We start from the raw sequence: 12,601 nt of genomic DNA, 5'->3' as shown, positions 1-12,601 counted from the left end.
TATTTGAAAAAGTGGTTCGGTTTGGGGCCCCTACCTTTTACTAGGCAATGATACTAAATACTACCTACTGGTGTCAGATTTACAGACGTATGATTGTGAAAATGCATATTTGCAATAGGTAATATCAAAATAGATTGATTTAGCTCAATGCTTAAACTTAACAGTGAATCTGCTCAGGGCCCCTGACAGGCTCAGGGTCTCATGTAATTACACGGTCCGGACGATGCTCCTGCAGGAGCCATCGGGGGACTGGGGAATGATCCAGGAGTCATCAGAGGAGCAAAGTATGGATAAGACCAAGAAGGTTCCTGGTTTGTTTCCTGATCTGTGCGAAGTTGGTTGACCTCAGCCAAGCAGCTGGTAGGGGTACCACAATTGGGTTTGGCATCACTGAGTTAGGGCAGGGGGAAAGTGGCCAGAGTTACCACTCTTAGTTAGTATACAGTGGCCTTGAAGTGTGGATGTTGGGCAAAGACCTAGATGCCTCCCTATGCAAACTGTCTTGGCTTCACTAATGAAGGGGTTGTAAGTGAGACAAGAGGGATCCTGGTGCATCTGGAATTGGACCCTAACAACAAGGGAGACAATTGGTGAAATAAAACCTAGCAATGTCTCGGCACACCAAGCTTTATTTAGGCAGGTTCACTGTAATTAGTTACACAAATGATTTTTCTACCAAAATCATATTTTCAGAAGAATTGTGAATGTAATAAAAACCTAGTGAGAAGAAAAATATGACACTTCATTAAATGTTTTGCTGCTTGAAGAGCTGATCTGCATGGCTATGTTGGCGAAGCAGATCACGATCTTCTGAACCAGTAGTTGTTTGTTATTTACTGGCACAAGTAAGCGGTAACCCCATCATTGGGACCCTTTTTAAAATTCAACTAGCTGAAGAGAATTAGGATCAGCCTTCACTTGGTTCATTTTCTTGTTGGTTCTGTGAGTTCTTTGTTGAACTCGTTGCCTGGAACAGTGAGAACAGATAACCTCATCAAGGGAAATGGCTTTCAGACTTACCGAAGCCGATGGGTGAGTGACCTAAAGCTGAAACACACCAAGCTGGTGTTGGTATTAATATTTAATTCAAATCCCTTACACTGTCAAAATCAATAAATTCTCCAGGCCAGTATTCACAGTCCTCCTGCCACCTCCTCCACACAGATTGACAGTGGGGCTCACAATTCAGACAAAACAACAGATGAATGAAAAATATCTAAAGGGTGTTTGAGTTAATCATGATTCTTTGTAACAGCCCGTTTTTTTTCCCTTAAATGGGATCCAGATGGTGAAGTTGTTTCACTTGGCAGTTGGTTTGGAGAAGGGGGGATGCTGGTGTGAAATTGGAATACCTTCCTCTCTAGTTTTTTTGTATAATGTTGGCCAGCTCTCCCCGATGGCTCACTGGGGAACATTCACCACTCGGTGAGATGCAGGGCCCTACAGACCAAGAAGACCCAAGCTACAGTCTGTCGTCTGCACTGAGTTTACTGTTTCCAGCTGGTGTGGTTGGGATCCAGCAGTTGGCCTCAGTGCCCTTATCATGAGTGCTTGTGTATATGTGTGGTGTGGATGGAGCTGGGGAAGAGAAATCGGCCATGGTTCTTGCTCCTGGACGAGGACAGAATCTGGCTGGTGCCTGCACAGAGGCACAACTGCTACCCCTCGCTGTCTAAGCTCACATGTGAAGAATGACCACCTGAGGGACCACGCCATTCAGTGCCACACTAGTGTGTCAGCCTAAATTATACACTCATCTCTGGAGTGAGACTTGAACCCATGACCTTCTGACTCAGAGACGAGAGTGCTATTACTGAGCCACGGAAAAACAGTGAATAATTAAATACTGATGGGACTGAATTGCCTGTGCTTTGCAGGCTGTAATCCCAGGGGTCAAGACTACATATAGCCCTACGGCTGCAGTTTGGAGGTCACAGCAATATCATATTCCAGCATGAGTCACTGACTTCAGGAGAAAAGGGCAAGAATTCAAAGAGGGTTAAAATTATTGAAGAGTTCATTTAAATGTAACTAAATGAGGATTGTTGAGCTGGAACTCAGTCTTAGTAGGAACTAATCGTGCCACTAAGAGAATGGCCATTTTTATAATCACCTCTGGAAAGTAGCAATCAACAAAGAAGGTTGAATTGTATAACCAAAACAGTAGATTGCACATCAGATGCAGTGCTTTTATCAGACTAGAACTAGAGGCATATGCCATTTTTGGCCAGCAATGCACCAAGACGTTCAAGGCCTGATCGCGGTACAGCTAAGAGCCATGTGACTGATGCCTAGTGTCAGAGGACAGAGTTATGACAAAAGACTGGACAAACTTGGACTTTTCAGCCTATAGAAGAGGTAGACTGAGAAGTGATCTTCTTGAGTTATATTACAACAACAGCAGCAACAACTTGTATTTGTATACCACCTTTAACATAGTAAAATGTCCCAAGGCGCTGCACAGGAGTATTTTAAGACAAAAAAATTTGACACCGAGCCACATAAAGATAAATTAGGGCAGGTGACCAAAAGCTTGGTCAAAAAGGTAGGTTTTAACAAGCATCTTAAAAGGAGGAAAGAGAGGTAGCGAGGCAGCAAGGTTTAGGCAGGGAATTCCAGAGCTTAGGGCCTAGGCAATCAGTATATTAAATAGCAAATGATATAGAAAATGTAAATCTAGGACACTACTTAAAGTTAAACTGTGACGGTAGGATAAGGGGGCATAGTCTTAACTAGCAAAAGACAAACAGGACCAATGTCATGAAGTTGTTCTTCACAAAGAGTGCTTAACATGCGGAATGGCTTTCCATGGTAAGGCACTGAAATGATTTAAGAAGCAGCTGGATGCCGGGACTGTAGGTTCTTTCTGAATGGATGAGCCAAGAAGTGTCAAATGGTCTTTCTCATTGTTATCCACCTTGTGACAAATCTTTTTAATCCCTCGAATCACTGGCTCAAAATAGAGTCACAGAGTTATACAGCACAGAAAGAGGCCCTTCAGCCCATCGTGTCCACGCCGGCCATCAAGCCCCGTCTATTCTAATCCCAATTTCTAATTTCCAGCACTTGGTCCGTAGCCTTGTATGCTATGGCGTTTCAAGTGCTCATCTAAATGCTCCTTGAATGTTGTGAGGGTTCCTGCCTCTACCACCCTTTTAGGCAGTGAGTTCCAGATTCCAACCACCCTCTGGATGAAAAAGTTTTTCCTCAAATCCCCTCTAAATCTCCTGCCCCTTACCTTGAAACTATGCCCCCTGGGTTATTGACCCCTCTACGAAGGGGAAAAGTTCCTTTCTATCTACCCTATCTATGCCCCTCATAATTTTGTACACCTCAATCAGGTCCCCTCTCAGCCTTCTCTGCTCTAAGGAAAACAACCCCAGCCTGTCCAGTCTCTCTTCATAGCTGAAGTGCTCCAGCCCAGGTAACATCCTGGTGAATCTCCTCTGCACCCTCTCCACTGTAATCACATCCCTCCTATAGTGTGGTGACCAGAACTGCACACAGTATTCCGAGGCGTAACTAGCATTTTGTACAGCTCCATCATAACCTCCCTGCTCTTATATTCTATGCCTCGGCTAATGAAGGCAAGTATCCCATATGCCTTTTTAACCACCTTATCTACCTGTCCTGCTGCCTTCAGGGATCTATGTACATGCACACCAAGGTCCCTCTGTCTTTCCTAGGGTCCTACCATTCATTGTGTATTCCCTTGTCTTGTTAGTCCTTCCAAAATGCATCACCTCACACTTTTAGGGTTAAATTCCATTCTGCCACTGTTCTGCCCATCTAACCAACCCGTCTATATCATCCTGTAGCCTGAGGCTTCCCTCCTCGCTATTTACTACTCCACCAATTTTCATGTTATCTGCAAACTTACTGATCATTCCTCCTACATTCATATCTAAATCATTAATGTACACTACAAACAGCAAAGGACCCAGCACCAATCCCTGCGGTACACCACTGGACACAGGCTTCCAGTCACAAAAACAACCTCCGACCATCACCCTCTGCCTTCTGCCACTAAGCCAATTTTGGATCCAATGTGCCAAATTGCCCTGGATCCCATAGGCAGTCTCCCATGTGGGACTTTGTCAAAAGCCTTACTGAAGTCCATGTAGACTACATCAACTGCACTACCCTCATCCGCGTACCTAGTCACCCCCTCGAAAAATTCAATCAAATTGGTTAGACATGATCTCCCCCTGACAAAGCTATGCTGATTATCCTTGATTAATCCTTGCCTCTCCAAGTGAAGACTAATTCTATCCCTCAGAATTTATTCCAATAATTTCTCTACCACTGATGTTAGGCTCACTGGCCTGTAATTCCCTGGTTTATCCCTACTACCCTTCTTGAATAATGGTACTACGTTAGCGTCCTCCAGTCCTCTGGCACCTCCCCTGTGGCCAGAGGGGTTCTGAAACTTTATGTCAGAGCCCCTGCAATCTCCTCCCTTGCCTCACACAGCAGCCTGAGATAAATCTCGTCTGGGCCTGGGGATCTATCCACTTTTAAGCTCACTAAAACTGCTAGTACCTCCTCCCTCTCAATACTAATTTGTTCAAGTATATCACAATCCCCCTGCCTGATTTCTATGCCTACATCATCCTTCTCCATAGTGAACACAGATGCAAAATATTAATTTAAAACCTCACCTACATCTTCCGGCTCTTTTGGTCCCTAATGGGCCCTACTCTTTCCCTGGTTACCCTCTTGCCCTTAATATACTTATAAAACACCTTGGGATTTTCCTTTATTTTGCCCACCAGTGTTTGTTCATGCCCCCTCTTCGCTCTCCTAATTTCTTTTTTGAGTACTCCCCTGCACTTTCTATACTCCTCAAGGGCTTCCACTGTTTTTAGTCCTTTGTATCTGCCAAAAGCCTCCCTTTTTTTCCTAATCCATTCTTGTATATCCCTTGACATCCAGGGTTCCCTGGGATTGTTGGTCCCACCGTTGACCTTTACGGGAACATATTGGCGTTGTACTCTCTATTTCCTTTCTGAAAGACTTCCACTGCTCTGATGTGGATTTTCCTACAAGTAGCTGATCCCAGTCCACTTTGGCCAGATCCTGCCTTATCATATTAAAATTAGCCTTCCCCCAATTTAGAACCTTTATCCTTTTCCATGACTACCTTAAATCTCACTGTCACCAAAATGCTCTCCTATTGACACTTCTACCACTTGCCTGGCTACATTCCCTAGAATTAGGTCCAGTAACGCCCCCTCTCTTGTAGGACTTTCTAAATGCTGACTCAAAAAGCTCTCCTGGATGCACTTTAAGAATTCCACACCCTCTAAGCCTTTCACACTCTGACTATCCCAGTTAATATTGGGGAAGTTGAAGTCCCCTATTATTACCCTATTATTTCTACACTTCAGCGATTTGCCTACCTATCTGTTCCTCTATCACCCCCTGATTGTTTGGGGGCCTATAGTACACTCCCAGCAAAGTGCTTGCCCCTTTTTGTTTTTAAGTTCTACCCATATGGCCTCTTAGAGGAATCACGATGTGGTCTCCTCTACATTGGGGAGGCCAAACGCAGATTGGGTGACCACTTTGCGGAACACCTCCGTTCAGTCCGTAAGGGTGACCCCGAGCTTCCGGTCGCCTGTCATTTTAATTCATCGCTCCATTCCCACTCAGACCTCACCGTCCTCGGCCTCTTGCATTGTTCCACGGAAGCTCAACGTAAACTCGAGGAACAGCACCTCATCTTCCGATTAGGCACTTTGCAGCCTTCCGGACTCAATATCGAGTTCAACAATTTCAGATCATAACCTCGGCCCCTATTACTTTTTTACTTATATTTTTTTCCACCCCTTTGTTTTGGGTCCTCCTTCCCCCCCCCCCACTTTCCTTTTTTTTCTCTCTCCCACCTGGCAGCTGTCTCTTATCCTGCCAGTACACTTCACACCTAATCTCAGCTGTCTTTTGTCTCCACTGGCCTATTACCATCTCGTCTGGTTTTGAATACCTTTTAATGTCTCTTTTACTTCTTTTGTTCGATCGCAGCCCTGCCTTCGATCTATTTTATTTCCTTTCCAGTTTTGAAAAAGGGTTTTGACCCGAAACATCAACTCAAATTTCTCTCCACGGATGTTGCCTGACCTGCTGAGTTTTTCCAGCATTTTCTGTTGTTATTTCGGATTTCCAGCATCTGCAGTATTTTGCTAAAGTACTAAGATATCATCCCTCCTTACAGCAGTAATTGACACCTTCAATTCATCTGCCTTACTCGCAAGACTCCTTGCATTAAAATAAATGCCATCCAGCCTTGCCATACTCCCTTGTGCCATTACATATTTGCTCTGCCTTCCAGGCTGACTTGTTTTTTTCCTCTATATTTGGCTGTGTATCCCCCTCTACTATAGCTCCACTCCGTATCCCATCCCCCTGCCAAGTTACTTTACCCCCCCCCCCCCAACAGTACTAGCAAACCTCCCCGCAAGGATGTTGGTCCCGTTCTGGTTCAGGTGCAACCTGTCCGACTCGTACAAGTCCCACCTTCCCCAGAAGCAGACCCAGTGATCCAGGAAACTAAAGCCCTCCCTCCTGCACCAACTCTTTAGCCACGCATTCATCTGCTCTATCCTCCTATTCCTATACTCACTAGCACGTGGCACTGGGAGTAATCCAGAGATTACAACCTTTGAGGTTCTGCTTTTTAATCTGCTACCTAGCTCCTTAAATTCTTGTTGCAGGACCTCATCCCTCTTTCTACCCATGTCGTTGGTACCAATGTGATCCACGACCTCTGACTGTTCACCCTCCCCCTTCAGAATACCCTGCAGCTGTTCAGTGACATCCTTGACCCTGGCACCAGGGAGGCAACAAACCATCCTGGAGTCACGTCTGCGGCCACAGAAACATCTATCTGTTCCCCTTACGATAGAATCCCCTATCACTATTGCTCTCCCACTCTTTTCCCTCCCCTCCTGTGCAGCTGAGCCACTCGTAGTGCCACAGACTTGGCTCTTGCTGCATTCCCCTGAGAAACCATCTCCCCACAGCAGTATCCAAAACGGAAAATCTGTCGGAGAGGGAGATGGACCCAGGGGACTCCTGCACTACCTTCCTAGTTCTTTTACTCTGTTTGGTGGTCACCCATTTCCTATCTGCCTGTGCACTCTTTACCTGCGGTGTGACCACCTCATTAAACGTGCTATCCACGAAGATCTCAGCTTTGCGGATGCTCCACAGTGACTCCAGCCACAGCTCCAGTTCCGAAATGTGGATTTCGAGTAGCTACAGCTAGAGTCACTTCCTGCACATGTGTTCGCCCTGGACACCTAAAGTGTCCCTGACTTCCCACATAGCACAGGAGGAGCACTCCACACAGCCGAGCTGCCCTGCCATGTCCTACCCTTAATTTACTCCCTTTACTTCCTTTAAATTAAAGAATATTAAATACACTAGGGACCTTACTTCCCTTTAAACACTACTTACTCTAAACTAGAGACATTACTTTGACTTTAACGACTGGACTGTAGAAATACTCACCAGGTCCTACTTACCAATCAGCTCCTTTCCTGGTTGTGACGTCACTTTAGCGGTTTCGCAGTTGTGGTTGTTTGACTGCTCCCGCTCTCGGACTCTTTCCTTGGTGTAAAGTAAGAACCAATTCCTACAGGGTGAAAAGTTAGGAAAAACAAAGCCGAAGCAAGGGAGCTTCTCCTATCACTCCTCACCTAATTCCCTGACTCACCCAACTCGCAGCACTCTGTTTAAACTGCACTCAATGCAAAATCGCACTTCAAAGCCTGTTTTTATAGGCCTTGAAACAAAGGAGCTTGCTGGGCCCTGCCCTGCTACAGGAGAACCAGTTTAATTTAGTTCCCCTAATTAACTGCCTTCAGCTGCTCTGAATTGTAGGCCTTGTATATCCCTTTATAACCCTGCTTAAAGCTGGGAAATTTAGATTTTAAACAGTAAATGTGAAACAAACAAAAGTTTGATTTTAGCAAACAGTTAAGACTCCCTGGGCTGAAAATTCAGTAGGCTTAGCGCCCCATTTGGGGCGCTGGAGGGCCTAGCGCCGCAGTTATGGCCAGTTTGAAAATTCAGTGGGGCCCTTCCGTCGGCGTTACACCGGTGGCGCTGCGCCGGCACCGATGACGTCATCGGTGTGCGCAGCGTCCCGGTTGCCGTGGTGACGGGCCCCAGCGCCGAAATTGAGTTGCGGCCGCCTCGCCCGTGGCAGCCGCAACTAAGATTTTTTCAACCGAGTCTTCCCCGAGTTAGCGCCGGCGCATTAAGGTCGCGCAGCGGCCGGCCGCTTTCCCGCCGGCCGCCTGCCCGCACCTCCCTCCCCGGACTCCTCCACCCCCCCCCCGCGGAACAGATGCGTCTGGCCTGCAAGCCCGGCACTTGTCCGAGGTGCCGGGCTCATTTTTTTCAATATTTGAACGGACAGCGGGCGGGTGCAGGCAGCTCCTCCTTAACTGAAGGAGGAGGCCTGCACTTCCCCAGCCTGCCGCACCGCATCGGGTCCCGCAGCGCCGGATTAGCGCCGCAATGCGGCAGTCAGCGCCCATTGGGAGGCGCTCACGCCCGCCAGTAGCGCCGGCAGCCGTCTGGGCGCGGCGCTACTGAATTTTTGGCGCGCGCAGGGGGACTTAGCGCCGGCGCTAAATTTCCGGCGCTAAAGCCCTGGCGCGGCGCCAACTCAATTTCTAGGCCCCTGACTCACCTAACTCGCAGCACTCTGTTTAAACTGCACTCAAAATGTAAAAAGAAACTTTCTATGCTTATAAAAATGGTTTCGTTAAAGGCTCAAAATTCCTGGAATGTTATGTCATTAATATAAACTAACTTTCCCACTATTGTCAGCCTCTCTCGTGCAGCCATCTGAACTTTTCAAGTCCCTGTTGTGAAGTTATGTTTCTGACATTGCCCAGTAATTAATGCAATTATGAATCCCTGGAGCCAAAGCAACAAATATATTTTGAAAGAAGGCAGAAGGCATTTACAACCTACTATGACTTGCAGGTACATAAATTGCTTTGATAGCTGCAGGGGATAAGTGGCACACAAGAAGCACTTTGAGAAACAGGCTGCTGACCCACATGCTTGAAACTGGTCTACACTGACGGGTGAATGTAACGCATAATTTAAATATTTCAGCCAGGGTTAAAGATTTCACTTATTGTAAAGCTATATTCCAAGATAGTTGGAGAGACCAATCAATGAGCTCCACTTTGTAAGATCAAATTAAGGATGAGAGACACTAGGGCCGTGTTTTTAATTCCTGAGGCGGGTTGGAATCGGGTTGTGTTGTGGGCGAGTTCAGGAGCCGCTTCTGGTGGGAACAGCTGCAGAGTTGCGATTTTTATTAAACTAGTGTAGGAACTGGGGTTCCTAGCTGAAGAATTGAGATCGACTCAGAAAATCAAAAACAATAAAATTTAATGAACAAACGAAGCTGTACAGGAAACTGTAGGATACAATGCAAATAGGTCTGGTCTGCTTGAAAGCCTCTCTGGAACTGCTAGAAGGTTCTGAGCTCAACTGCTAGCAGGTTCCGAGCTCAACTGCTAGCAGGTTCCGAGCTCTACTGCTAGAAGGTTCCGAGCTCTGACGTCATGACATCATCACGTTCTTCCCGCCGTTGAGAGATCACGTGACGGACGGCATGACGTCATCACGCAGAGTACAGGAAAGAAGCCCTAGTACAGTTAATAGATACATTAAAGGTGCAGCCCCCAGCTGTACTACATTGCTGTAAAAGGAATTATATACAATTGTCCGTAATCCTCTGGTGGTTCCGCCACACTAGCTTGTTAATTTCATGGCGGCGCTGGCTGGTCCAGTGAGTGGGATCGGGTCGGCTGGCCATCTCTGATGATGTCATAATAGCAGCTGCTTTTAAAGCTGCCATCCAGCCTGAGCCTTTCTATTGTGGTTTAAACGCTACGACTTCTTCCAGAGGCAAGGCAGCTCCTTGTTTTAATGAGTCCCTCCAAGTTCTTGTGGATGCTGTCAGCGGGTGCAGGGAGATTCTCTTCCCTCCTGATGGCCGGAGGAAGCCTCCTCAGCAGACCAAGGCAGTCTGGCTGCGCATTGTTCAGGAGGTCAGCACAAGGTCCATTTATACACGGTCATGGATCCAGTGCCGCAAAAGGTTTAATGATCTTGTGAGAACATCAAAAGTGAGTATCCCATCTCACTTGCCTTCACTCAGCTTCCCTTCTCTTCTCATCACCAGCACTCTGCGTTGTAAGCCTCCTCCTTCACATCCCACCTTACCCTTACTTCCCTTGCACCCTTACCTATTCATCTCTGCCTCTGCACTGAATCACTTCAGTATCCTGCCTATGCACCCCTTAGACTCGCTCTCACTGTCATGCAGTGACAACAACTAACAATGCACAGGGAGCTACCTTCCTCTTGGTACCTTACCCCATCTTCGTCTCCCTCAAAGCTCCTATGGTAGGGATTAATCACACTCACTCCATCACTGTGCCTGAAACACCGCTTGTGTCCCTCCTTGCAGGAAAAGATAGCCCACAATAAGAGGGAGCGAGCACTGACTGGAGGAGGAACACCTACCCTAGCAACATTGGCCAGTGCTGAGGAGGCTGCAAACGAGATTGTTGGAGGTTGAGAGGACCTGGAAGTGGGCGATGGAGAGACAGGCACACTAGAGGAAGCTGGTGACATAATAGAGTTTCATTCCTCTCAGAAAGCCATGGAATATGATATTCATAGAGAATCGCTTTGTATCATCTGCTCAAAAGGATGTGTCTGCTACATCAATATCAGATGTCTAATTCAAGCCTTTACTCTCCCACAAGACCATCGAGCACCCCCCTCCCCACGATCCCGGACGGAGACCCGGACAACTCCTCAGAGGAACCTGAAGCCTCTGAGGGACCAGCGTCACCAGGACTCAGCGCACCCAGCACCAGTGCAGCAACGCACACCTCGGTGGGACCATTGCGAGTTAGAGTGGTGTTGCCACCTGGTCTATCACAGCGCACAAGTGAGCATCAGCAGATGGTGGAGACAGCGACAGCAGTGGAGAGTCCTTGGCAGAGGTCGCAGGACTCTCCTAGCTCTGCTGAGCTGCATGCAGACGCTGTGCCTCTGGGGCCATCCAGAAAAAGAGCGGTTCGTGAAATACAGGAATAAGTGCAGGTGTCTCAGGAAGGGTTTGCCTCCAGGGTTAGTGTGAGTGTGGAGAGAATAGAGGAATCCATCTCTAACATCAGCACTGCCGTGGTGGAGGCAATGGTGCATGAATGCACCAGCATGGATAGGATGGCAACCTCCATAGATAGGATGGCAACCTCCGTGGAAAGGATGGCTACCTCAGTGGAAAGGATGGCTACGGCCATGGAGGAAATAAGTCAGGAAAACATGGTGACTGTTCAGAATAGAATGACATCTCTGGAGGAGCGATGGGCAGCTATTGAGCAGAGAGACCAGAGTTTCATGGTCGTCCTTTTGATGAGGACTGCCTGATATGCCATCAATAACTCAAAGACAAGGGTTCAACTGAAGGCTTTTAATCACTAAGAACATTGCAGCATTGCAGGTCTTCCCACATCGGGTTCGTCTGGTAGGAATGACTCATACAGCTCTTGAGACCTTTATATGGCAAAAGACAGGGGCGTAGCCAATACACACAATAGGAACAAAAGGGGGCGGTTCACACAATACAAGCAGGTAAAACACATGGGCTGATGAAGGCATATATTTCATCACACTGCCAGTGCAGATACAGGTCCTCATGGCCCCCTTGAAGTGCAGCAAGGTGCTCTCCTGCCACTTGCCAGCACTGAGGTGTGGCTGACCCATGAGAGGGTTGTTGTTGGCAGGACACAAGGAAGTGTGGGCTCCTCTCAAAGCACTCACACGACCATGCCACTGCAGAGCCCTTGGTCAGAGACCCACTTTGCAGAGACAACTGAGATGGCTGTTTCAGCCCCTGCACAGCCGCAGGAAGAGCAGACTGTTGAAGAGCCCTCCCAGGCTCCCACACCCAGAGGACACCCGCCAAAGGCATGTAAGCAGGCGCAGCATCCTAGTCATAAAGGTGCCTCTACATCTGCTGACGCCACAGGGGAAGCACCGTGTAGAAGCACGCGTAAGAGAAAGATTAAGCACCTATAGTCACAAGGGGACTCACTTGGGTGAGGTTTCTTTTTTTTTCTGACTCTTGCTGGTATATTTTGTCATGTGTTAAAGATAAATTATGTCAAACAGTTGATTGTGTGGTCTATGTGTTCTGGGAAACAGCAAAAGCGAATTGAGGGCTCAGGGTGACTTGCATTTGTAATGCTGATGGTAAAAGTGATAGGAAATAACAGGGTATAGGAGAGATGAAGCATGACCTTGGACAAGTGTCGCCTGCAGTTACAGAGCCATATGGTAGCCACCTATGGTTAAAGAGTAAGCTTATGCTAATGTGGCATGGCAGTGTGCATACCCTGGTTGACGGGCAGCAGTGAACTGGAGGGATGCTGCATTGGTCACAACAGGGCATGCAAGGCTCCCCTCATCCTCCTCCTCTTCCCAGGAAGATCTGTGCTGAGCCACGCGGCTGCTACTCCTCCGATTATGAGGACTAGGATGAAAGGGCATAAAT

At 47.4% G+C, this 12,601-nt stretch overlaps 1 protein-coding gene across 7 annotated transcripts in view; it reads left to right on the top strand.

Moving 5' to 3' along the window:
- Positions 1–12,601, top strand: part of LOC147122003 (protein odr-4 homolog) — a 440,279-nt gene that overhangs the window by 261,925 nt on the left and 165,753 nt on the right. The window lies entirely within an intron of this gene.

This window comes from Somniosus microcephalus, chromosome 3 (assembly GCF_052327205.1).
Source record: "Somniosus microcephalus isolate GS21.2 chromosome 3, FLI_Smic_1.0, whole genome shotgun sequence".
NCBI lineage: Eukaryota > Metazoa > Chordata > Chondrichthyes > Squaliformes > Somniosidae > Somniosus > Somniosus microcephalus.
The sequence above is the reverse complement of the archived record's forward strand: the minus strand, read 5'-3'. Positions and strand labels throughout refer to the sequence as shown.